Raw genomic sequence first — 4716 nt, 5'->3', positions numbered from 1 at the left:
TTGTATTACTGCTTTGTCTATTTTATTGTTTTCTGTACCTAGCTATTTATAAAACCTGTGCTCTATTTAAAAAACAAAGTAGGTATACTCCAGGCTTTAAAGTTTGCTCCTTGAATCTTACCAATAAACTTTTAAAGAGTAAACACTTGATATTTTATACAAAGAAGAGTGGGAAGCTGACACAACACAACGAAATCAAGAGAGCATTTCTATTTATTAAAACCTGTTTTTCTGTTTTTGTGTTTTTGTTTTTGTTTTGTTTTGTTTTTTTTTTTTGTTTTGTTTTGTTTTTTTTTTTTTTTTGCTTAGAACTTCCAATGGAATGTTTTAAACCTGATGAGTTTTTTAATATTCCATTTTGGTGTGAAGAATGGGGAAATGAGTGTGTTGAGGAATGTTAGAGCTGTTACATTTCTTTAGCAACATGCAGTCTCACACTTATTTTAAGACTCTGCCTCCATCATTGTAATGGCAGTTATGAACTATATAATAAAAATATACCATCCAAAGATTGTTCTCAATCATGTTCTATGATCTCCTTCAAGTATTTCTTTTGCTGACTTAACAGATTCTACTGCCAGCTGTGCAGAACTTCTCCCCATTCCTTCCTCTGCACTGTTCAACTGAAAGGCCACATGTGCCACCCCGCGATATGATGCTGCTGGAATGCCTTGTGTCTCCTCTATCAGTGTCTGTGATGACTCTGGGCTGGAGCTGGAAGGGCAGAACCACCTGCACTGCAGAGCAGATTGGGAGACAGTCCATGAGACCAAGCTGCTGGGGGGAGTGGACTGGGAGGTGAATGTCTGAGGCTCATTTATGGGAGATCCCATGGACTGTGCAGATGTGTTTAGCAACCACTAATTTTAGGCAGAACACGTCTTCACCTTCAGTAGCTCTGCTGTTGTGTAGAAATTGTGTTGCATCTAAGCCTTTCCAAGGTGAGGAGTTTTGCTTTCAGTTAAGACACAACCCTGTCATTTTATCGTCTTGGACTGACTCTCACTGGCCTAGTATGCCCCAACAGGTGTGGAAACCTACAGGTTTTAGCACTTGGGGTTTTGAAAATACAGGCTTGCTGCACAGAAATAGTAACCAAAGCATTTAGGTTTGTTTAATTTAGGCCTTTAGCTATTTCAGGTTAAGAGACTCTGTGAATCCTCTTCTTTCAAACTGAACAGTCTCTTTTAATTATGACTGAGTTTAAAAAAAAAATAAAGCAAAAAATCTGCTAGAATTTTTTTTCATATATCTCCACATATGGATTTGCAGCAGATTGTTCAGTGAGATAGATCAAAAGTCCCTTGGTCTGCAGCCTCAAGCTCCTGTCACTGTGTGCAGGGTGGATACGATATGTGCCATGTGCATTGTGGAAGGAAAGCTTGACTGAGGCATAGTAAGTCTCCAAGGGTACAAAACCCATCCTGGCCTCAGTGAGGGTAAGATTAAACATTTATTTTAAGCAATTGCAAAAAAGAATTACACAAACCAGACAAAGCTAAAGCTGGTGTGAACACATGGGATTTGTTTTCATGTAAACTCTAAGCTTCAGAGCAGTAGTCAACTTCTGGGTATAAATCTTAATATTTTTGCCTATTTGTCCTTCAATTCCAGTGCTCCTCCCTGGTAATGCTCATGGCCCAGTGGGTGCTTTGTAATCAGCAGGGGCCCTGCCTGGCCCTGAAGGCGGAGAAGTTTCCCTGAAGGTAACTCCGCTTTACTTAGCATAAAAGGTGAAAGCTAACCTTGTGCATGCGCACACACTGTTAAGGAATCCCTTGTAATCTGTCTGCCTCTAAGTCTGGTACTTCCACAGAGCAGCAACTAGCTGATAATTTACAAAGCACACAAATGAATGTTCCCTGCTGTAAAATTCTTGAGTTCAGAGTGGGTACAGTCACCTACAGAGGTGACCTCAGTAGCCATTCACAGCGAACACATAATAGCCTCAAAATATGACATCTTTGTCCAAAAGGCCTGATCTACACCAGCAGCAGAGCTCTCTAAGGAGCTGTTTCCCATTGATTCAAACACAAAAGCTGAGCAGAGCTCCATCCTCCTGTCTCCCCTCTTTCACTTGGTACTGGGACTAGCTTTCTGGTGGGGTGTCACCTCTGCAGCCCACCTACCCCAGTGCCCCTTTTCTGCAAAGAGAAAGCTTAGAACTTGTGCTGAAGCCTGTTTTTAAGTGGAAGCTGAAAACACAGAGGATGGTTATAAAGCAGGGAAATTGAAGGCTGGGTCATACAATACAGATGAAGATGCAGATTATGGGTCTCCAAGCTACAGCCCTTGAGCTCAATTTATGTAAATGTGCACTCCAGTGAACCAAAAGCCTGGGATCTGTCTAAACTTGCCACAATCCCATTCCTTTTGCCTAAATGAAGCAGACAGGATCACACAGGCGAGGGCTATGTCAGTCTAAAGTGTAGTTTCTGTTTTGTATTCCTAGAAATTACTTCCTGGAATGGTCACAGATCTAACACCAGATCTGTGGGGTTTCGTTTCCAGTCCTTTTTCCTCCTGGCTTTGTTGAACTGGTTAATTTAAAAGCGCAGATTTTGAACTGTTTGCACAGGCTTTTTTCTTTAAATATTTGTAGTGTATTCTAAATATTTCACAATAGGAGGGAAGGACAGAAAGGTGACTCAAGCATGGAAGGGAGCTTTGAGTTTCAAACACGTCTGCAATACTTCCCTTTTCTTTGTAACTTTTTTATAACATACATTCTGGTGCCCTGGCCTTATCCTCTGTGGAATTATGTTCTGCCACCACAAGTTCTCATGTGACATCCTCCCTATTCTCCTCTCTCGTTTTCTTCACAAAAAAAAAGAGAGAAAAAGCAAGCAAGCATAAAATCAGAGTACACCTTATGAACTATGGCTGCAGTTCTGCCCATTGTAAGTGCACACTGCTTCTGTTTTCAGATTACTACAGACTTCTTCTACAATACCAGCCTACCAGAACTACACAGTTGTAGTAGAGTGTTCCTGGTCATTTTTGTTTATGGCTTGCTTAGGCCTTTATTCTTGAATGTCCTAACAGGATTAGCACGTGTCTCACTGTTCCCTTTCCTCAGGCTGCTGCAGGATATGTAGCTGCTCAAGTTACTGTGTTCATACCATGCACTGTGACATTTCTCCTCTGTACTTTTTTACCCCTAGGAGGTGGCATGCAAGCTTTTTAAATTAAAGCCTTTTACTAATGAACGCATCCATTTACTAGGGAAAGTAATAGATGCTGCAAGGAAGCAGTTGCGGACTGCAGCTGGAAAGAGCATTCCTTTCTGAGTCAGCATGGTGGAATTTTAACCGTTGCCTTCAAAGAAAGCAGCACAGCACAAAGTAGAACAGACACAAGGAAACAGACTAGCTTCAGAACAGTTAAATTGTTACAGTGCCTGCGGTTCTGGAGGATCACTTACCCTCTCAGCCAGTCCCTCTAACTGAGACCTGGTTGTGTTTAAGGCTCTGAGGGCAAAAGCAGCTCTTAGGCAGCCACACTTGCATGCAGGAGCTCCCTACTTCTGAGACAGCTCTTTTGCTGAGCAAACCCGGAAAGAGAATCCAAAAATAGAGCACTCACAGATGCTGGAAAGGATTCAGGATCAATTTAGGATTTGACTCTTGTGCCTTGGTGGACGTTGCATTAGCATTGATACCTCCAGATGTCCCTGCCCACTGGTCCAGGTCCTCTGCCTCACAAAGATCCTGGTGGATGCTGCAGGTTCAGGGACCCATGGATACACTCCAGATTTACTCTGAGTCAATATTCCAACTATTACTGGACCAAATTTAATTTGAACCCTGACTATATGATTTATAGCTACAGATGATAAGCCACAGTGACACACAGATACGCTATGGTGAAGTTTTCCTCCTACGAAGTGACCACGTAATAGAGGATTTCACATCTCCTATTACTTTGTTCCCACGTGTTATTTCAGCTTTTATTGTGGTTAGGATAGCCGTATCACTTGGGTAACCTGATATCTCTAATCTGTCTTGGAAGCCCATCCAGACTTTTCCAAGCCTTCTAACAAGTCCTGCAGCAGGATGCTCCTGCTCTTCTGCCCACGCAGGCTGGGTGTTTTCATCCATGTGTGAGCGATGCCCTGGTTTGCTTCTCTACCTGTCTTCCTATTTTGTTTCTTGTAAGGGCGTGCTTGTTTTCTTCTATTTTCCCTGCCCTTTGCTTGTCTGTTGTAGCCTTTCCCCTAAATCTGGCCTTTCTGTCCGGGAGGAACCACTCTGTCAGGCACTCAACTTTATCACAATTTTCCCAGCAGTGTCTGCATATTAAAAACAAAAAAAAAAAGAACTCACCACATAAACCACACTTCTGGAAAGCGTATTCCTGGTTTTTCCTAGTTGTCTTGTGAAGTGTTAAACTAGGTCATTTAAAAATATCCCAGGTTGTGCGTTGGTTTTTCAGTTGTGATGCTAGGCCTACACCAGACCGAAGTACTGACTGTGAAGGTTTCCAGCCTTTGCCAATTGACACATGTTCAACCATTATGGACAATTTACCCTCAAATAAGACCCAGAACTATTAATTTAGTAGTTTCGAGATTGGAAATAAAAGAGGATTCATTTCAGTGAAATCGTACAAAAGCACTTAAGGAGAAACAAAACAAATAGCTGATTATTTCTAGAAGCTGGAAGAACATAACTGCTGTTAGGGCAGGCAGGTTTGTTACCTGCCATGAACCTCTCT

The sequence above is a fragment of the Lathamus discolor genome, chromosome 9 (assembly GCF_037157495.1).
Source record: "Lathamus discolor isolate bLatDis1 chromosome 9, bLatDis1.hap1, whole genome shotgun sequence".
Classification (NCBI taxonomy): Eukaryota; Metazoa; Chordata; class Aves; order Psittaciformes; family Psittacidae; genus Lathamus; species Lathamus discolor.
This window is presented reverse-complemented; position numbering follows the sequence as displayed.